A 24,096-nucleotide genomic window follows, 5' to 3' on the forward strand; every position below is an offset into this window, starting at 1 on the left:
CGTCAATTATCGGGTGCATACTGGTGATAATATAATAATGCCGCAAATGCCGGTAAGAGCTGACCTTTGCAATAGAAACACTTCTGGGTTTATAGTCCCTCTGGCATCATTCTGCACATGCGCAGAATGACGCGCGCACCACAGGGGTGCTGGGAGGAATCCCTTTTAAGGGAAAACAGATCCCTCTCAGGGAAAAATGTGAAAAGAAGCCCATCAGGTCCATGCTTCAGAATGTACATATGGAAATGCCTCCAAAACTCAGAAAACTGAGGTTTTCTGAGTTTTGACCGCATTTCGGGCTTTAGTACATCACGCCCATAGAGAGGGAGAGAGAGAGAGGTGATCTGGCGGAATTACAACTAAAGATTTGGAATTATGCTTTATGCAGTGACGTTAATCTCATAAAACAAAATTGTGTGATTGCATTTTCTTCACAACAAGTATGACACATGCCACCAGTATGAAGAGAGCCATTAAAAAATATTGTCAGATAAGGTGTTGCCGCTTCAAACAAATAAACCTCTTGTATCATTGTGAAAAGGCCCTAACTTGTATCAACTGCAGGTGAGCTCCACTATATGAAAGCACCAAACAAAATCAAAGAAACTAGGGCCCTGATTCAGACCCGCTCGCTGCCGGAGGCAGCTCGCAGGTCTGAAGGGCATTTTTTTTTGTGACCGGCCTCCTGGCTGCTCGCTAAGCTGTTGGTGACCACCCACCGCTTTAGCGGGCGGCCAGGTGATGGTCGCGATGGTCGCGACCATCAGGGCTTGCGACGAGACCCTTGTGGTAGGGTCTCGTCTGCCGCAAGCCCCAGTGAACTTCCGGCTCTAATAGAGTTCATAGAGTTCATTCATATGTATATAGCAAGCGTTTGCAACTGGTACGACCACTAAACCTGTGACAAAACATTTCTTGGAGAAAGGGCCTTCACCAGTTGTTTTGCTCTGTATGGTCATCGACTGGAAACTACCTCTGGCTAGAAGAAGTGATAGGGATCTGGCATTGAAGCTTTGTGAGTCTAGATGGATTTTCAAACTTGATACAGTATATCCTAAAGGACTCTGGGTCTCATTCAGACCCGCTCGATGTTACCCAAATGCGCATGCGCACGTCGGAGGCGCCTCCGTCGTGTGCATGCGCGAGACCCGGCGAGCGACGGGGAAGCCGTCGGTCGGGGTCTCGCACCAAAGGGGGTGTGCTGTTGATGGTGAGTGACAGCATGCCCCCTTTGGTGGGCGTGCCGGGAGCATGGCTGCCCAGACGGGGGCGTTCCCATGGGAACACCTTCCACTGACTAGTGATGTCAGTGGGAGTGACTAGTGATGTCAGATGTCACTCCCACTGACTAGTGATGTCAGTGGGAGTGTTTTTGGCTCTGATAGAGCCAAAAGAACTCCTGGGCTTGCGGTAGCGAGACCCTACCGCAGGGTCTCGTCGTAAGCCCGATGGTCACGCTGGTCTTGACCATCGCGACCATCTTTTTGGCCGCTCGCATAAGCTGTGGGTGGTCACCTACAGCTATGCGAGCGGCCAGGAGGCCGCTCCATTTTAAGCTAGGCCGGCCCTGATTCAGAGCGAGCGCTCTGGTCAGAGGGTCCGGCTCTGAATCAGGCCCTCTGTGAATTAGCAGCTCCACCATTTTGTGAGTGACAGCAATCTTTTTCTGTGAGAGTGCTGAATCTGCTGTTAACCACAGGGTGTGATGGCATACCATATCTGTATTGCGCAAGGAACATGTCCATTAAGGCGTTAGCCTTAATGATCGTCATTTCATTGCTTTTTGAAGTTTGAGTGGCAGAAAATCAATAGGTTTTGTGAATTTTCAGATCATGTCTAAGTAGCCTTAATGGGACATGTGAAACCGTAAGGTTTTTTGTCTATGGAATTTCATCGCTTTTTTTAAAATGTATTAACTATCAGGGTTTGAATGAGCAAACCAGGCCATGTGCAGATGAGAAGGGCAACAAAATGGTACACTAACGCAGGTGGAAGAAGGGACAGCACACAGGAGGTTGATATGGGAGGTGCAGAGTGCGAGATGGCTGTAGGCGTGTGGGGTAGCGGCAGGAGTGGTGGTGCAGAGCAGTGGCAGCAGTGCAGTGCAAAGGGGGCATCAGTGGGCGACAGAGGGCTCACTGCTAGTGCGTATGCACCTGAGAAATCAAATCAATAAGTCACAGGTGGATGAATGCAGCTGTGAGATCTACGCAACTATGTTAAAAATTGAATATGTAAAAAAAAAGCGTAGCCCCGCGCCTCCAGAAAGCAGCAAGCACCCGGCTTTGGAGCCCGAGTACCGTTTGTGCTAAATACAGGGGACAAACGATGTAGGGGTCCCCCGTAGTAAGCACAACCAGCACCAGGCTTTTCAGAACCAGTTCTGGTTGCCAAAATACGGGGGGACAAATTACATAGGGGTCCCCCATATTTAGCGCAAACAGCACAGGGCTCTGAACCGCTACTGGTTCTGGAAATACAGGGGGAAAAATGTGTAAGGCCCCCCTGTATTTCCCAGAACCAGCACTGGACTCCGTCTAGCTGGGGGGTGATGCCACAGCCAGTCGAGCTCTTTCACCCAGCAGCAGCATCACCCCTGACCGCTAGTCAGCCCACGCTGGGGATCCCTGGGGAGCTGGGGGCACCCCCCAATAAAGGGGTCCCCCTCTCCAGGGCACCCAGGCCAGGCTGATAGCCCAGGGCTATCCCCAGCACCCCTGGGCCGTGGGTGTCGGGTTGATTATGTAAAGTGTGGTGCATATAAAAATATAAATATTGTCTTTTGCAGTAGTACTACAGGTCCCAGCAGGCATCCCCGCATACTGGTACTTGAAGAACCACAAGTACCAGCAGGCAGGGCATTAAGGGCCTGCTGGCACCTATAGTACCCCTGCAAAATAAATATTAAAATAAAGCAAACAGACACCATTTTTAAAAGTATTTTATTATGCTGCACCTTCATCTAGGGGGCGGCAGCCTTTAATCTTTTTTACATGGCTGCTGCTCCCCCAGGACTTCTACGGCGTCTTCACCTGAAGCGCAGCGGCCATTAAGCTCTTTTGCGTGGCCGCCACCCATCCAGGGCTTCCCAGCGTCTTCATGCTTCAGCTGGTCTCTCCAGCTCCCCGGCCGTCGACTGAATGGACGGGACTCGCGCCGTCTGTATTTAAGCCAGCCGAGGGGGCGGGGTGATGACGTCACGAGCCGTGATTGGCTCGCGGCGGCCATCTTTGAATTTCAAAAATGGCGCTAAGGCGCCAGTTTTGAAAAGAGCACGCTTGGTTCTCACCATTGAATTCAATGGTGAGAACAGATCATTGGCTGAAAGGCGGAAGGCTCGCCTATCTCAGCCAATGAGCACCCCGCACCGGGATTTCTCTACTGAAATCCCGGGCGGAGCTGTCATTTGGGTAGTAGTGTCCTTAGAGAACAGTACTAAAGTTCGTGGGTCCAGGTATCTCGTTTTGTTTTTTTTGCCAAGACCCTGGATTGTGTGCAGAGGACCTGATCCATGCATAGGAGGAGGTGAGTATGGAATTTTTATTACAGGTACACCATTGGATTACCTACTGGAGAAGAGGACAGAATGGCTTCAGGGATACTAGGTGAGTATGTGAGATAGTGTGTGCATGAGTGAGTACATGAGTGTGTGCATGTATGTTTTAATAAAATTATACTTTTGTACGGTGTGTTGTGTGTTTTTTTTAATATTACTTTTGCTGTGGAACTAAAAGTACCAGCAAGCCCGTAATGCCCTGTAGGCTGATACTGTACCAGCATGTGGGGGAGGCTTCCTGGGAACTGTAGTTCCACAGCAAAAGCCAATATTTATATTTTATATGCACCACACTTTACATAATCAACCTGGCACCCATCGCCCAGGGGTGCTGGGGATAGCCCCGGGCTATCAGCCTGGGCCTGGGGTGCCCTGAGGAGGGACCCCCCCCTTTATTGGGGGGGTCCCTAACTCCCCAGGGAACCCCAGCCTGGGCTGACTAGCGGTCAGGGGTCATACTGCAGCTGGGGGGCCCAGTGAAAGGGCTCCCCTGGCTGTGGCATCACCCCCTCACTAGACGGAGTCCGGTGCTGGTTTTCATAAGATATCCAGAGACTTGCCAAGCATCAAAAACAAGAACCAAGAAAAGGTCATAGGGTAGTATATCAATACTTTATATTTCACAGGTACTCAGGCAGGTGAAAAGGTATATGGAGGGTGCAGGGTAGGTCCAGCAGGTTGGAGCAGGCAAGGTTCAGGTACTCTCTCTCAGCCGCAGCTGAGAAACACGTTGCACTGGCAATGAATGAATGTTCTGGACCTTCCTAAATACCAGGTTTAGTAGTGTAAACAGACAGGCAGGTAAGGCACAGGTACTCTCTCTCAGCCGCAGCTGAGAAACACGTTGCACTGGCAATGAATGAATGTTCTGGACCTTCCTAAATACCAGGTGCCGCGCTGTGACTGGCTGGAAAGAACACATGACTCACCAGGATTGGACAGCTTGAACCACATGACCTGAGGCAAGATGGCAGCACCCATGCCAAACTGAACGGAAACACCACCAGGCCTCAGTGACAATGTGCCCGCACAGAACCATGCGCAGCCAATGCCCCTCGCCAAACACCAGCACCACTGCCAGAGACCCCTCGCCACAATGACCTCACAGGTAATACCCGGTGACCACCATGCCGAGAAACCCTGGCCGTGACACCCTGAGTGTACGCACAAGTGCGCTGTTGCGCACGGGACTGCTGGTAACTACACTGGGGAGAGAAAATCATGGGCAATCCTGGGTGGTGACTGGGAGGTAGCCTGAAGAGAACACACAAAAATCCATCACATGGGCGTTTTATGGGTATGCTGTAACAGAGATTTTATGCGCCGCCCACTTGTGCATGGAGCGTCTAGCAGAGTGTCTGCCTGTAGCATCCAAAGAACGCTACAGGTGGCACTGTTGCAGCTTTATTGGCTGCAGGGGGCTGTACCAGGCATCCTACTAGCCCATAGAGCCCTGTACTCTGTGCCGCTGCACCGATCACACCCCTAGTTACAGCCCTGGTTGCGGGAGTATCAGGGAAAACTGCTGCGTTCTCGGACGATGTGCTGCAGCCATAGAGGCCAAGTTCAGATGGAGACACTGTACCTGCCATGGAGCTGGTGCAATTGTCAATGTTGCACGAGATGGTGGATAGTTCAGATCCACCCATGGTGTTGCCATATGCATGGGCATTGAAAGTGGGCATATCAGAGCTTGCACATTCAGTGCATGCTGGTACACGAGGGGAATGCAGAAAGTAGTATTTGTATATTGTAGCCACTGCGGTGCCACAAAATGGCGTAACCGCCCCGCTGCTGAGTGCATCTGGGAATCAGGCCCATAATGTGGGTGAGAGTGGAGTAGGCCCTATTTATAGAATGCACTCAGTACCCTGTTAAGAACACCCCAAATATGCATGGTCAGTAATGAGTTATACTAGTAAAGCAGGCTGGCCATGGGAAGTTTGCATAGCTTGCAAATGAAACAATTGAAAATATATTCTTTTCTACATTTGAAGTTGAAAGTTCATGTTGCAGTCCATATTTATCTATAGAAAGAGAAAACAATGGAAGCATTTTATTTCATGCGGCTGAGAGGGAATAGATGACCCCAGGCATAGCACTCCAGGCTGGTGCAGAATAGCGTGGAGCCTTCATTTATCCATCTTTATCCTACTTTGTGTTTTGGGACTTGATCTGGGTGCAGAAATTACTAATTTCATTAACAATGAACATTCACTCTGGATTTAGGACTGTTCACTTAATCACCCTTCACATTTACCCCTCAACCTCATCTGGGTCTAATCCCAGTGAGAACCAGGGCTATTTTCAGCAGGTACAAGCAGGAACTCAGTTCCTGAACCTCTCATTAACTATGACGCAATGTCCTGGGCTAAAATGTATTTTCCTTTAGATACGTTTTAATTTAAAGTCCCTTTGGAGTGCCTTCTTTTCTGAATATTATACTCTATGCATTTATAATATATGTGTGTATAATATATCATTGTTTTTCTATCGCTCCAACCCCAGTAGCTCCTCCCGCAGTTCTTGAACCTATTTTTCCAGAAAAATAGCCCTGGTGAGAACAATGTTGATACTCACCAGTTTTGGAATACTGCCTTTCACACTGTATTACACATATGTTGGTGTGCTCTCTCTTGGATATTCACTATATTCAGAGAATTCAGAGGTTAAGATGTTGGTATTCACCTAAAGTTACAGCAGCTTCTATACTCTGATGCCTGTTTTATTAATTTATGAAATTATTTCACAGATCTTTTTGTTTCTGGAACTAGTTACATGAGTAAGGGGCCTATTTATCAAGCTTTTTTTCCATAAAATTATATAGAAACTGAACTGTAGCTTCTGCATAATTTTATGTAGTGTACCTATGTACTAATGGCACAATGCAAGAGATTTCACAGAAATCTCTGACAGAGTGCTAATTAGCACTGCAGTCCCCATCATTATCAATGGGGACTATAATCTGACCCCTATATACTAAACTCCAAAAAGCAAAACTTTTCAGAGTTTGGCCCTATTAGTGTACACCATCTTCATATAATGTATACCTCTGTTACCCTATTCCTCGCAGGAGAGAGCTTTTCCAATCCCTCTCCTGCAGCCTCCGTACTGCAATGGAAACTGACACGCTGCATTTGCGCAGTTTGAGATTCTCCCGGAGGAGTCTCTCACAAATGTAAAAGACTCCTGGGGATGTAACTCGCAGAGATAGCAGTTATCGCAATGGCTATCCTTGTGATACTTAGAACTTCATTCAGAGTCGGTCGAAGCGGCCGCACGGTCGTACGGAAAAAGGGGCCGGATATGCAAATGATTGCCTCGCAAGTTGCGTCCCTAAGTTTGGATCGGTAGCTGGCCGACCAAGGGGAGGAAGTGGCCGGAATTAAAAAAAATATGCCCCCTTCTCGTACGCATTGCACGTCATCTCCGGGCATATAAGGATTAATCGAGACCATCGGAACTGGTCGTAGAGCTTAAGGTTGACCATACCCTCTCTTAAGCTCTACGATCATGTCAGTGTAAAAACCTCCCATGTCACATGTGCCATGACGCTACTGTTAATTATGCACTCCCATAAACCGTATGCACTCCCATAAAACGCCGTTCGCATTATTAGGCACGCCTGCGTTCGGATCTCCACTCCCCCGTTTTCAAGCACCTTCCCCTGTTACCGCCCACAAATGCCTCATTCTGTCACTCAAACTACCGACCTGGCTGTGTTCAAGGAGAGAGAAAGTTCTGATCATTGCGAACTTTACGCATGCGCAGTATAGCAAACATCGGTGGCGTACGACCGTGCGGCCGCTTCGACTCACTCTGAATGAGGTCCTTAGTACTTAGTAAGTAGCGGGTATATTTTTATTAGAAATGGAAATATCCACCGCAAAACAGATACTTAGTAATCGCGCCAGTACCGCGATAATTAATACATAGACCCCTTAAGATTATAACAAAAAACATTGAATACTGTAACGATAGATAGATAGATAGATAGATAGATAGATAGATAGATAGATAGATAGATAGATAGATAGATAGAATACAGTTTAGGTATTGTGTGAAATTAAAGAATAACTTATAGTAAAACGCATTAAAGAAAGAGCATGTCAAGAGTACAAAAGCACAAACAGTCAAGATGAAGAACGCTAACCTATTATATGCCATAGAGCTGGCAGAAGAGCACAGTGTGTGAATCAAAGATAACAATTGTATAGGAAAAGGAAAAACTTACTAGCTTGCAATCTATATATAAAAACATTAATAAATAGAATAAATTATTTTTTTACAAAAAAAAGAAAAGCAAATCACAAATTTCTAAAATAGATGCCAAATTAATTATAAACCTACTATTGAGGTGCATATACAGGGAGACAGTAAGCCTGTTTCTGAAACACAACAGTAAGACAAACGAAATACGCTTGGTGCAATAATACTTCCCATTTGTCAGTGACATAAATAGAAACTTTCCCATCAAGAATGGGAATAGGTCCTCAGATGTGGGAGTGTGATGCAATGAAATGGTTAAATATCGCTCAATAACCAGCTGATTGTTTCGGCACCTGCAGTATGTGAGACATGGCACAGTGTCTTTTGTGGATTATAATGGCACATCTTCATTATTGTTCTAATGCTGATTTAAGAAAAAAAGAGGGGGGTGTAATCTTTCACTGGTCCCGGTGACAACTCCAATCCTGAGAAGTGACATTTTATTGTCTCTTTACGGGTTATTGTTGCCATAGGCACAAGGCTGCAATATTGTTGGTTTAGCGCTGTCTCTGTACTGTACCACCACGAGCTTATTGTCCAAAATCTGTATTATTCAACTGTTGTGAAGATTTACATTTTTAATGGCTCGTTTATGTAATCCCATAAATAAGGTAACAGAAAAGCATCCCCACACAAATGAGCGAGCTGAGGTCTGAGAAAAGGCTGCTGGAACAGGTCAGTCAAGGTCTCAGCTGCAGGCTGTGATTGGTATCAGCTATGTATCCAATGTGGCCATGGACTTAAGACCACCCAGTTAGCCCAAAAATGGGGAATTACCAAGGAATCGTCTAATGGTGTTATAGTTCAGTTCCCTCTTTATATGCAAGGACATAAAACTTTTGCAGGGGGGAGAAAAAACAGTTTTGTCAAAAACCAATTTAGTTTATTGTTTTGACAGCTGAACTTAAAGTAAGTTTAGACGATTATTTCATCGTCGAGAAACAGATTCTTATTTTCTAATTCAATTGTTCATGGGGAGTGAAATTAGACCCATATATGTAACGTGTAAAACATCTGCCGCTAATTATCTGGAATAATCTCCAACAAAATATTATGCCTTTTAACGCAGCATAGTTAATGAATTGTAAATCTGCTTTGTTAGGTTTTTTTTCTGTGGTTGCTAATATGGAATCGGTATGTAATGCTGGCAGTTAGGATGGCTCCTGTCAATATACCAATAGCAGCATACCGATGGTTGGTATCCCGACAGGGGTCGGGTAAGTATACTTACCCTCCCCCCTTCTCCCTCTAACCCTACCCTCTTGTAGCCTAACCCTCCCCACCCCGCACCCTAACACTCCCCATTAGTGCCTAAACCTAATTCTCCCCCCTTCATGCCTAAACCTAACCCCCCCCTAGGGGTGCCTAAAACCCTAACCTCCCCACCAATACCTAACCCCACTATGCTACCCAAAACTAACCCTCCTATTCCCCGCTAAGATGCCCCGAACTCACCTGGTTTGGGCTGGTGACTGTCTGTGTTCCACCGTCGGTATTAAGACAGGCATCAGTATTTCGACGCCTATCTTACGTCCCGTGTCGGACTTTCAGCGTCGGGATTCAGACTGGCGGCATGCCGTCTGCCGGTCTGAAAACTACATCCCCTAATATTGATTGAATATTTCAATTGTAAAGTGATTAGAATTAATAAAACTTAAACATGTTTGTCATTTATGAACAAATAGAACTGAAATACTAGGGTGGTCCAATAAGTATGTTAACAAGACCTCTCACATGTATAATGTTCTCTCTGTTTCATTCTAATTTCCCGCCAGGCCAGAGCAGGTAGACCACTGCTTCCCCTCATGGCCATTGGACTGCGCCTCATATCAGTCATACTGTCCTAACATCAGATGTAAGATGGCAGGGCTGGCGGAAACATGGTCAAACATTGAGGAGTGTGGTATGATCAGATTTCTGCATCTAAAGGGCACATCAGCAGCTGAAATTCATCGCCAACTTACCGATGTGTACGGTGATAACGTCATGTCATGGAAACAGTATTTGTCTTTGGTGCACTGCCTTTGATAACAGGACAGACGGTCAAGATGAGCAGTAATCCGGCCGACCAAGTACGTCCCACCACAGATGAGTTAGTGATATTGCTGACAAACTGACATACTATGCACAACATCATTCATGAGCAACAAGGATACATGAAAAAGTGTTCACGTTGGGTACTGAAGCAACTCACAGAAGCTTAACACTGATTTCTTCTTTGCCAGGATAGATGCCTTGGTGCACCGTTGGAACAATTGCTTAGACAAGTGTGGGGGCTATGTAAAAAAATAATCTGTACCAAGGCCATGCTATTGATCAGTGACAGCTCCAGAGGTGGGGCTGCAGTGCAGTCCAAAATTCAAATATGGGAGCCACATCAACTGCCCTTCCAAACATTGCAGAACGGGACTCACTGGCAGTTGGTGTGGCTCCCCTATTTGAATTTTGGACTGCACTGCAGCCCCACCTCTGGAGCCTCCACTGCTATTGATTATATGTATATGTATGAATTGAATAAATTTACACAAACTTGTTACCTTATTTATTGAAGCACCCTCGTATTTAATAGGTAATGCTTTTATATATTCTGTTGTTAGACCTTCACACATTGGGACGGGCACTGAGTTGGGCAGATGTGCTCCAGCATAGCATGCATGGAATTTAATCTGTATATTCACCTGAATGCTGAGTTGTGCAGATCTTGCAGTGCGACCAACCCCTATCCATAGCCTTGGTTTGCTACTAATCATCATCAGCAGGGTGGACCTACACCAGCCTCTTCTTACTGCACCTATACCTGGAAATTTGGCCAACTCGGCATGGAATGCAGTTCCATCATACCCCCTCATTGAACTTTGACCATATGGGAATGCCCCCCTATGGCTCACTTATGGGAAATGTATAAAAGTGGGCTAGCAAAAATGTTAACAAACACAACATGCATGGCTTCGTATTCCTGCACAGTAAAAGCAATGTAGTAGGATCACATTTTTAAAAAGTGGTAATTTTAGGTAAAAGTTACATATCAAGAATATAAGTTTAATATGTAATACTTCATAACATTCTCCATTGAAGAATTGAGACTGTTGAGCTGTTATCTATAAGTCAGTTTAGTAGGATTTCTGTCAGTCTAATCATTGTTTTCAAAATTAATTCAAAGTGATATAAATACAGCATGTATCTTCCTTTCCTGTTGTCAATGTGTTATATTGTCATGTATGACGAAAGCTATAACTAGGGTGTACGACTGGTGCCGCCACACCTGGGTACAAGTCGGAGCAGGCAGCATTGCCACTGCGTCTGTGGCTCCTGTATTTGGCCTGCAGGTGCCCGGATCATCACCCTGCTGCACGGAGAGCTTGACCTTAGGTTGAGTCTGGTGCTCAGCTTCCTGGAATCGGCCCACTCTTCCATGATGTCACAATGGCAGATGTGCTGGGGGCAGGGGGTGGTGTCAGCCCAGGGTGCATTGGTGCTCTGCTCTTCCCAGCTAGTTGTCCTTTAGATGAATATTGGGGAATATTACCACATTGTTATTATCAATGATGGAAGCCCAGACATCACGACCATCAAACTAACATCAGGCCAAGCTACATCTTCATTGACTAATCCCATACAGTCATCTGCCAAGCCACAATGCAGAACTGCCATCTTTCCATGGGAAATGGCATCAATACTCAAGCTGGTATTTCCCCCTTGCAGGGCAACACAGCAGTGGTATCATTTTGGGTAGAGGATACATATAGGGCAATCACTTTCAAACTGCAGGAGCGATAACCTGACCATTGTGGTCAGTGTTACTCGTGTGACCTAGGACCTGCAATCTAGGATCTAGAAATTTGTGCAGCCCCCAACATTTCCATTGAGGGACACCTTGACCCACTGCAACTGATATTCTGGTAGTTACAAAATATGTAAAAACGAGGGAAGACACAGATAAGCAAGTACACCAAAGCTGTCAAGTGTCCTTCATTTCTAGATGTTGTCCCAATTTTCAAATGTTTTCCACAAATGTTCCAATTGTCAATGTTGACTTTCTGAGCAGAGTAATCGCTCTTATTTCATGTTGAACATTCAACACTTAGGGGTCAAACCAATTAGGTGCGAATTGTGAGTAGCGAGTTTGTTTCTTTAAACTTGCAGACTTTGCAGCGAAGCGCACTCCCAAGAATTCTTCAATCCAATTAAAAATGCCTACTCACACTACTCGCAGCGGAGGGGTGCGAATTGACTGCCAAATGATATTTGAGAGAAGTGCATTGAAAAGTGGGGAGACCATCCTAGACCCCCCCCAAAATGGATAATTTCTTTAGCAGGACCCTAAAGAAGGCTGTTTGTGTACATTAGGAAGGTACTGTAGATTTTTAAAATGGTGGCAAAAGGCCGATTTGTGTGTTTTTTTTTTTAAAATGCAAGAAAATTATAAAAAAAAAAAAAAACTTTTTTGTTTAATCTCAAACTAATTAAACGAAAAATGCAAAAAAAAAAAGTAGGAAAAAAAGGTGATTTTGGGGTACTTTGAGGGCACCTTGAAAAATTAAAAAAAAAATGTTCAATTCAAAAAATTATTTAAATTTAATTTGGGTTTCCTAAACTAACGAAAAAGTTGATTTTGGGGTAATTTGAGGACAATATTTTTTTTTTACCCCAAAAAATGACATTATTGGACTAATTAAGCTAATTGGAAACTTCCAATTGCCTAATTAGTCATTCGGGGGTTGTCCAATGGGTTCAGCACAGTGTCCCGACATTTTAACCTTAAAATAAAGATTTTCCTTTCCATCTCTCAGGAAGGTGCGAATGGAAAGATGCAAATTCAGTCTGACTGATGCAGTGCGAGTTACTAATTGGATTGCAATTGAACTCGCTATGTGAATTTGAAGAGAAAATAGCAACTCGCACCTAATTGGAATGACCCCTTATTTTCTACACATACGCATTTAATTGATTAAATATAACTTCCTATAAATCATCTATTTTTCAGTACCTCTCTGGGTCACAGCCCTCAAGCTGTCATGCAATGAGAGAGGGGGGAGATGGAGGAGAGGATTCTGCAGTGAAAACAGAGCTCCATTCTGATCCAGCACTTACATGGAAATGTGCGATGGTTGTGAAAAGAGTAACTCTGCTACAAACTGTGGGCCTGATTACAAGTCACAGATAGGTCCAAATGCGTGTCCATCTTTTGATTACTCACATACAGCCCAAGCGTCCCAGGCTGCATATGCACCTTTGCGCACGTATGCACAAGACGGTGGTACATATCTCTGGCATTTTTCTGCAGCCACTAAATGGGTGTTTTTGGGGGGCAACTGGGTAGCAAATTGCAAACAGTAATCTCGATGGCTACTCTCGCGATAGGTAAAGAAAAGAGGGGCTGTGTGTTGGGTACAAATTAGCAGGTGCATTTGCAATCAGAACACAGCTGCATACGGAACTGCATGTGACTAGGAATCACTCCAATATTTTTAGTGCTATAGGTAATAATAAACTAAACTGCACATTTGGTTATTATTTAGCGGAATTCAAAATAAACCCAGACACCGTGATAACGCTAAGTGAAGTGGGTGCTATCTGCAAACATGATATAAATGCTAATGGTATATACAGCAAATTTATTTAGCTCCTAAATCTATTGTTGCAGAATTATGCTCGCTGCTAAGAGCCCAGATGAACATGTTTGTACTGAGCTTTACTGTTGTCTGAAAGTAGTCTTATTCATGTGTCAAAGGGGTTTTCTAACATCAAAGCTTAGTTGTAAGCCACCCCACGGTTCTCCACACTTGTACCAGCAACCTGCTGAATTCAGCAAATGGTGAGGAGAACAGGTAGAGGTTTTCTGATAATATTCAGAATGTGGAAATTCCCTTTAGAGACACCTGTGGAGTTTTATGTGAGACTGTTTTTGGCATGAGCGTAGAAATGATGGGGCCAGGAACTTTTAACAATAATTATAGGCTTAATCCCAAGAGTCCTGCAGTACTTGCGTGTTCAGTCACCATAACTAGCTTCTGTAAATATATACTGTACAATAAAAACCAATCCATTCCGCTATATATTAACACTTTAATGTGTAGTACAGGGTTTCTCAACTCCAGTACCAACATGTTATGTTTGCGATTTCTTTAATCATGCACTATTTTGCTGAGTTAGAAACTATCCCACAGACAGAAATCCTCATAACATGGGCTGTTGGGAAAACTTGAGGGTTGAGGTTGAGAATCACTGATATAGTATGTTTCTAAATCAATATGACATAAAAGGAAACAATATTTTAAATGCACAGGAAAGAAGTAACAACCTGCGTTGTGTCAACTTGAAAACATAAATTGTAATAATACTCTAAAAGTGCCTCATAATCAATGATTTCCGGGTCCTAGCTTTCATTGCCGGCTTCTAAAGCAAGGTCCTTGTTGACTTCTCAATTCAAAATATAGTTGCAGCAGTTATTAAACAGGTAAATTACTGTCAGTGGGAGATTTGAGACAACTGTATCTGGATCTTCAAATAGTATACATATGCTGGAAAGATTTCGATGAACCATATGAGAGGTAGGATTCCACACTTTAGGTTCCAGACTAGTTTCTGTGTCAAAGACACTTTTCTCAAAGGATCAGCACGCAACGAATTTTAAATGCACGAGTTGGATACAGTCAACACATAAGTATTGTGTACACAACTCCACAATGTAGTGAAGGAGGGTTGGGGAAGCACAGACAATGGTTGGTGGGTTGATGGCATTTTGGGGAGTATATGGTGTACGTTTGCTTTGGGTACTGAGGCCCTGATTCAGAGCCGGATGCTCCGACAGAGCGCTCGCTCTGAATCAGGGCCGTCCTCCTGAATTTTTAGAGCGGCCTCCTGGCTGCTCGTAAAGCTGTGGGTGACCACTCACAGCTATAGCGAGCGGCCAGGAAGATGGTCGCGATGGTCAAGACCATCGGCTTGCGAACCCTTGTGGTAGGGTCTCGTTGCCGCAAGCCCTGGAGAGCTTTCGGCTCTATCAGAGTTGAGAGCACTCCCACTGACATCACTTGTGATGTCAGTGGGGCCGGCCCCAGACGGTAGGCGTTCCCATGGGAATGCCTCCGTCTGGCCAGCCACGCCCCCGGCATGCCCACCAAATGGGCGTGCTGTCACTCACCATCGACAGCACGCTCCCCTTTGTAGCTAGACCCATAGCAACGGCTTGCCCGTCACTATCCGGGTCTCGCGCATGCTCATGACGGAGCCGCCTCCGTCATGCGCACTGGGCCAACATTGACCCGCTTGCGAGCGGGTTTGAATTAGGCCCTGAGAGCCCAATAGCAATCTTAAATGTCTATCTAGCAGAACTTCAGGAGCAGATAAGTCCTAGGTGGCTGCAACTGAATCCTGATAAAACCGAGGTTCTCATGGCAGGAGATCACTGACAAAGTACAAGACTGCAGTTTTATTAACCACCTGGATTTACGCTTGGGAGTTAGGATTTTCAAAACAATGACCATATGTGGAAACTTGATGTCATAAACTGTGGCTGGTCACTTAAACAACAGATGTCAGCCATGATCAAATCTTCGCTCTTTCATTTAAGGGACATAGCCAGTGTTATGTCCTTGTTTCCATCAGAAGATCTTCCTACACTCATACATAAATTTTTATCATCACACTTGAACTACTGCAATGCCCTCTACCTGGGTCTTCCAGATAAAGAATTGCACCGCTTGCAGCTGAAACAAAATGCAGCAGACAGACTTAACTAACCAGTCCCGTTCCTGACACATAACACCCATTCTCTACTCGCTGCTTGTAAGTTGAAGAATATATTTCAAGATTGGTTTACTGACTTTCAAAGCCCCACATAACCAGGGCCCAAAGTACCTTAAGCAGATTGCGATTCCTTACAGCACCACTTGCTTACTTTGTTGAAGGACAATTAGCAGTTCCTGGAATCTCCCTTAATTCATTTGGGGGTAGAGCCGTAAGCTTTGCGGCTCTGACTCTCTGGAACTCGTTTTCTCACACAGTTCATGAGGCTTCCACTCTAGAAACCTTCAAAAACAGACTCAAGACTGACCTACTTACTACGCATTTCACGAATGGCTCTTTTTAGTTTCTTAAAAATAAATGCTCCGCTTTTTCTGCAAATGTAAATCACTTTAAGTCCAACTGGTAGATAAAAGCTATATTATTATTCATCCTGCATGCATATGGAACAATAAGATTAAACACTCACATTGGGTCCAGTATTATACTAGTGCAGTGGTTCTCAAACTCGGTCCTCACACAGTTCATGTTTTGCAGGTCACCCAGCAGCTGCACAGGTGTACTCATTACTCACTGACACATTTTAAAAGATCCACAGGTGAAGCTAATTATTTCAATTGCGATTCTGTCGGGAGACCTGCAAAACATGCACTGTTTGGGGGTCCTGAGGACCGAGTTTGAGAACCTGTGTACTAGTGCAACAAGAAGTGAAAGCTAACAGTAGTAATCTGTCAGGCTAGTAGCTTTGAACCAATAAAGAACATCTTTTTTTTTTATTCCTATGGTCATGTATCAAAGTGTAGTCCATCTTCCAAACCATACAGTATAGTGCTTCAAAAAAACAACAACTCTCATCTGTGTCACTTAACAGGGAGTTTAACAGTATATTCATAGATAAAAAAGTATATAACAGCATAGCTATAGAATACTTTCCTACATATTCAATTCTGAATGATATTACATTGATTTACAAAATAGTGTATGCAGTTAAAAAATATGCTTCATTCTTTATGACACTCAAACAAAATGTCTCTCTATCCTGCAAAATCTCGTTCTTGGGAGAGGTTTGGATGGGTAAGACAGGATTTTCTTTTGCATTTTAAATACTTTTTTTCTCCATTAGTTTTTTTTTAAATTAACATGGGGAACTTTACAGTGGCACCTACACAGAACTAAGGCACCACAGTAGTGGCACCACCTACTGTACATGCCTCAATAGTGTTTTTGGTTCCTAGTGATTTGATGGGATCTATTCTTTTCGTAGTAATTGACATTATTGTTTATTTATACCTCTCAGCTTTTCAAATTTGGGGAAACTGGCTAAATATTCACATGCTGCCTCCCAACTTTAAGGTTCAATAGGGACAGCAGGACAGAGACACCATATCCGGGGCAGTTGGGACATAAGGCAGAGGTTCCTAAAGACGGTCCTCAAGGCTCCCCACCAGTTCAGGTTTTAGAGATATCCATGGTTGAGCACAGGTGACTTAATTAGTACCTCAGTCAATTTAATTTAACCCCCTGTGCTCAACCATGGATTTCTCTAAATCCTGAACTGTTGGGGAACCTTGAGGACCGCGTTTTGGGATCCTCTGACATAAGGTTTATCGGTTCTGCCATCTATTATTCCACCACAACAAATAGTGACTATTTTAGGTCTGTAGACATATATTTTTGGAGTCAAAGCAGGCACAGGTGGGTTACCCCTTGCCTTATCCCGTCAAGTTTTAAACAGGTGATACAAAAGAAACAAATCAATGTTTTGTCTATGACAGCTGCAAAAAGCACAGATAAAAATAAAATAATAGAAATAAAAGCTGCGGATTGAAAAAAAAAAACAAACAGATGTAAAAAAATATATATAATGAAACAGTGAAATTAGTTAGCAGGGGGTTGTACATGAGAGGGACAGTTGGGAGGCTTGTGTTATATGCAGCTCACATATGATTAACTACAAGGCAACGACTGAAAAAATAAAAAAAGTCTAGAACAGTAAGTTACGTTTTACCATGTAAATAGCTATATTGCTGCTAAAAGGGCTTCCCATGTGCTGGTAGATGGAGACACATACTGTAGCTGTATTTCTTCCCACCTCTACCCACTTTTCTTATAGCCCAGCGTTTATGAATAGTAGATGTGACAGTTTTGTGGTTAATTGTCCAGGAAAGACCAGTTTTGTATTGTGCCTTGTTATGAGCTGAAGACCCATCATTATTAGCCTGCGATCTGAAAGAGAGGAATACGCTATGTGCTTCCCAGAGTCTGGACGAGCGAATGCAACAAAAAAAATGCTCTGTTTGTGCTGAGAAAAGGAACCCCCTCTGGTTACATTATTCTATTGATCTAAAAACATTTAAATCTTCTTTGTTAAGTAGTTTTCAGTGGAAATTTCATAATCGCTGTGCAAATCTATTACATCTGCACCCCTTCAAGCTGTTCTACACACAAACACAATTTATTTCCCAGCTAAAAAAGTGTCTTTTAATGAGTGAGGGGAGAGGAGAGAACAGAAAAAAACAAATGCAACAGTCGTATATCAACCTGTCAGCAATTTCCATGAACGGCAAGCAAAAGACCTTTGCTGTTTTTAAAAGGATATTACGATTTAATGTGATTATTGTATATTTTTAATGGTAAAATAAAATATCTGACATCTCATATTCTAAAACAGGATGATATTCATCATTTCTTTAATTGATTAAAACAACGGAATACCACCCTATATTTTGGAATTTGGAATTCAGTGAAATGATGGTAGTTGCAGTTGCTTGTTGTAGAGTTTAATGGAACATGGCTTAAGTTTTACGAAAAAAAAAATATATATATTTCTTATAGGCAGACTAATTACAGAGTATATAATTATATCTATGATCAATTGTGATATCTTGCGGATGGCGGAAAGTGCTGGGTTTTCAGCAATTTAGCCGAGTGATTTAAAGCTGCAAGTCCAAACCTCGTTCTCAAGGCTAAATCAACAAAATCTTGGCAACTACTAAATTTGACCGCTAGAGTTCAAAAAAATGAATCAACACAAAATATACTATGATGTAAGGGAATACCAAGCAGTGCGCCTTCTAACTTCACCAATGGAAAATAGGATCAGATTAGAGGATACATTTATTAAAGGTCGATTTTAGTAAATTTTATTTGATTGAAAAGCGATCTAAATCAATCAACAATGATGTGTTCAGGGGCTAAATCACACATTTACTAACATATGATTTTTTTATATATATATATATAGCTTTTTAAGTGTTAGTAAATGTGTAATTCAGTCCCTGAAACACAACTTCAATGTTGATTGATTTTTAGTAAATTTACCTCTAGGTCACATCTCTAAGCCACCCAAAACAGATAGAAAACAAGACTGTTGGAATGAAAATATGCCAAGGTTTATATATCAATCATCGCAAATAGAGACAGTTTACAACTTTATTAAAAGTGTAAGTGTATAATTAAGATTAATAAGAAAAAGCATTTTGCACATAAGTTAGGATGATGTTTTTGTTGCTAGTTTATCACTTTTACTATTGTTTTGCATATTAAATTATTTCCTGCTTCTATTGGCTGATTGATCTAGCTATGCAAACATCCTAATGCACGGATTCTCTACATTTTGGATGTAACCCTGTAAATATATTAATGTCCCAATTGGCTACTGTTTGATTCATCAATCTGAACATCAAGTATTGATTGGCTACAGTGGACTAGTTTATGTATTGATTAGATACTGTTGGGACTAGTTATGCGAGCATTCCAATGTACTGATTGGCTACAGTGAGTGATAGACTATGGGCATTCTAATATATTGATTGGATTCTGTTGGGACTAGTTATACGAGCATTCCAATGTACTGATTGGCTACAGTTAGTGATAGACTATGGGCATTCTAATGTATTGATTGGATTCTGTTGGGACTAGTTATGTGGACATTCTAAAGTACTGATTGGTTCCAGATAGGACTATAAATAAAAAGGCTTTACATATGACACCAAAGAGTCACAAAATATACTTCTTTATATGCGGTTATCCCTATGCATCCAGCATCAGACTGCCCCAGCTTGCATCCGAATGTTGAGAAAGAAAAACAAAGGGTTATTATAGTTTAATATGCAAAAGTATCTTAATATCACACCCTAATAGGCTTAAAATAAAGAAATGTTTCCCAGTCTCCTTAAAAAGAATGTTTGAAGAACAACACACTCAAGAGAGATCCACACCAAAAAACAGGAAGGGGGTCTTCAACACTTTAGGTGTCTACTTACTTATAGAAACAACAACTTACCAGACAATGGGAGATATTTACCATAATTATTATGTTGGGATCACTGCAAAATGTAAGTTTAGCATTGATTTCTGTTACCAAACTATTGGTCAAAGCCACTGATAATCGGCAGCTTTGAAAAACCGACATTTAGTAAACCTACTCCCATGTATTCTCCTATGAGGCGCTCACAGACTATATTAGAATTCTAGCGATCACTTCTTAAGTTGTTATCCTGACTGTATTTCTATATAAAATTATTATCTCTTATGATTCCAAATATATTATTCCAGACACATTGTAATATACAATCTGCTCATCTACATTGCAGTTTCTTGCTACTACCTTTGATAGGAATCTGAAATATTAATTGTTCCAGTAGCATTTTATTTTACATACCTCTCTCTCTCATTAGGGTAATGTTTACTATCCAAAAAAAATTATTTTAATGAAAGTATTCAATGTGTATGCCCTATACATTTGCTATGAATATACAGCTATATATCTATATATCACCTTCTTATACCAATTTGTTTTCTATATAATGTGCCGATTTGCTCACATTTAAGGGGCCTATCCATTAGCAGATAAAACGAACGATATATCGTTCATTATATCTGCTAATGGATAGGCCCTGAACGATGACAAATGAACACTCCCGCGGCCGATAAATTGCATCTATCATCTCTCCAACATGTTGGTCAATTATCGCATATAGCTGTTCGATATTAGTAATATCGTGCAGTTTATATGCGGTAAACGACGAAAGATATTAGCAGCAGCTACAGAGCGATGCAGAGAAAAAAACCCACTCCCTGAATGATGTCATGCGATATCGTTCGTTTGCCAAAATCTGTCATGTACATGACAGATATCGTTCAGCACAGCCACCGGAATTTTCAAGGGATATCTTTTGTCTTTCATCGCTCAGAAATACATCTGCTAATGGATAGGCCCCTTTAGAGATTCTCATACACTCAGTTGTGAAACATTTAGACAATGAGATGTATAGAAATGTAGTATTGTATTGTAGCAACTCTCATTCATAAAAAGTATATGTTGCCATTCTGTGTAATCTGAATGAGGAAAAAAATATCTCTCTTTTACAAATTGTGTATTTCTTGTTACTCCAATATGTCCATGTTATTATTTTAGGCAATTATCCCTGGTGTTATCAGATGGATCTGAGTAAATATTTCACAATATAGTATATTTATTTTTCAGTCACAAAGTATAAATCATTCTAATACATATGTGGGGAACAGCTTACTGATCAGATAAGGGAAAACCGATGACTGACTCTATAATGTCAGAAGTACAGTCATTAGGGGAAACTAATGTTTTAATATCAGCCCTTCTTAAGGGAAGCTATAATCATCCAGGAGCTTTTCTTTTAGCAGTTATGGATATTTGTCTGTACAATGTGCCCTGATTTCAAATCAGAGTCTGGATTTACTTGTAATTCCTACTATCACATTCTCTCCATGGCATGGCTATTGCTGAAATATTAGCTATATTTGAGCCATTCATGATACTCATTATAATGAGACCCCAGCCTGTGACACTCACTGCTTTCAGTATCTCATATTAGCAGAGGAGGAGAAACAACTGTTAAAATGGTGGAAACACATTCAGGTGTCATCCTCTTCCCTGACGTGCATTTCATCAGTGGCTTTTTCATAAGAGCAAATATATAAGATGCTATTGTTGCACCTAGATCAAGTTGGAAACAATATTGTATCGATGGCATATGAGACACACATATAATGGTATTTTTATAGAAATAAATGGGGTTTTTAAAAGATATTGGTGTATCATCCCCATAGTACGTGTTTCCATTCAGTTCTTTAGATTTATATTAGTTAATGTCATTTTCATACGGACAAAAAATACTATGATGAGCGTATCTTTGTGTGTTAGGTTCACTGAAGGAAACTGAACAAATCGTACAGCAGTGGTGCTCAAACTCGGCCCTCAGGACCCCACACAGCTCACATATTCCAGGTCACCCAGCAAGTGCACAGGCCGAGCTGGATTTAGGGGGGGCGTCACAGGGGGCAAGTAACCCCCCCCTCTCACAAGGGGCCACCCTGAAGCAGTAGGAAACTTTCCGTTGGCCCAAAAGTCGCGCAGCTGCATTGCTGCCATCATCGGGGCCGGCACTACTGTGTGCTGAGCTGCTGTACTCAAGGAGAGGAAACCTGTACTCTCTTCCCTCCCGGTCAAGACTCCACCACTTTTCCTATGTGAAGCCCCGCCCATTTCTATCCTCTACCCTATGTCTGCACTTCTTCTCCCCTAGTCTCCACCCAGTTCTCTCCTCAGTGTCACTCAGCCGGTCTCTTCCCTCCTCCAGAGATCTGCAGTCTGCCGAGACCAGGCGTAGATGAGGTAAGTATATATGGGGAGGTTTAATAATGTTATGTGTGGGGGTAATGCTACTGGGATGGGAGGTGTATTAAAATTATGGGGGGTGTATTACTGCTATCCAGGTAGTGGGGTGGGGGTGTAGTAATACTGGGCCTGATTCAGAGGTGGATGGATCTGCAGTAGCAGCTGTGACGAGTTGCAGCCACTACTGCGTCTTTAAGTTAATGCCGGCAGACAACCTATTGAGATACCAACCTGTCGCGACGCAAATTCGCCGGTGTGCATGAATATGCACTATCGATCGTACATCGGCTACACCATCAGACATTAGAGCAACCCTATGGCTGTTCGGAAGGTCTATCGGATCAAGGCTGCAGGTGCCAGTGAAAATTTTGATGCAGTACCTACCACCAACATGCCCATCGCTGTTAAAGTCACAGCCCAGGAACAACTACCGAAATTTCATAACTCTCCATGCAACGTTGAACAAGGCAGACAAAGTTGTCAGATTCTTTCATCTACTAGACCTGAGAGTGCCGCCTCATACACAACCTATGGTGATTGTTAATTACATTGGCTCCGCTTGACATGTGCTAGTATTCACACCTTCACATCTTTCCAGATCTGGAGGCTCGGACTTAGAAAACTAACCTACCAGAAGCGGGGATCGGTGGATTGGAGCAGATGCACCCAGCAGTAAGTAGCTGTAACATGCACCCACATTATATTGTAAATAAAAAACATACTGTATATATACTGTACATATATCTGCCAGCATGTGATCTGCACTCTAACAGTCTACAACTGCTGGGTTAACTGCCCTAGTAAGGAGAATTACATACATTTTCCATATAGAAAAAAATCGAGTGCCTTGTAAATCAACCGTTCATTTTAGTTCTGGTTGTGGAGTGGATGTCTGGTCTCGAAAAATGTCTCTGCTGAGACCAAAATGTCAGAATTGTCTTATGGATTAAAATAAACAGTTGATTAACAAAGCCCTGGTGAGTGCACTTGATTATATATATACATATATATATATATATATATATATATATATATACACACACATACACACATAATATATATATATATTTTGATATAATTCATCTGCCTGTCTCTAGGGATTCTACCTATTGAGACTCCCCCAGCTGTAATTGGTGAATAATTACCTAGTGTCTGTAGCCACAAGTAGACAGGTCAACGACTTCCTCAAGATCAGTACATTCAGCTCCCAATATAATCTGTGCTGCTGTGGGCATTCTGGTGATCTGATTGGCTACAATTTTCTCTACGCCCCCACCCACTTCAAAACTTGAAACACACAGATTAGTAGATGAAAAATGAGGATAAAAAGAGGGAATTTTGTTTAAAAACTTTGTTTACCCCAAACTGAAAAAAAATCTTTTCCTTTCGACTTTTAATACAAACGTGTTAAAATACATAATTTCATATGTCAAGAACACCTAATCTCAAATCTGAGCATGCAAAACATACTGCAACATAAGTAGTAGTGCCTTGGGAACTAGACACACTGGGGCTCTCTCCCCACTATGGAAACATGGCTTCCAGATTAGTCATAGAACAGCAGGGAGACACTTATTACTGTACTATCATAACCAATGGTTATAACGAATAGCCTAATTCCTGTTAGGGCAGAGGGTGTAGCTTCGTTTTACTGTAATTACATAATGATCTATGTACAATTATGTTTGGAGTATCAGAGGTCTGCAACAAAAAAATTATTTCTATGATTCCCGGTAACATTTTTAGGTACTTGTGTACTTTATGGACTCATTGCAGAGAGAGCCCAATGAATGATTTAAACGGTATTGTGTACTTTACGTACACAAGTACCGAAAGTTGTCCCCACCAAAAGAAGAAAGTTGTCCCC

This window comes from Taudactylus pleione, unplaced genomic scaffold (assembly GCF_031769625.1).
Source record: "Taudactylus pleione unplaced genomic scaffold, aTauple2 ptg000043l, whole genome shotgun sequence".
NCBI classification, from domain to species: domain Eukaryota; kingdom Metazoa; phylum Chordata; class Amphibia; order Anura; family Myobatrachidae; genus Taudactylus; species Taudactylus pleione.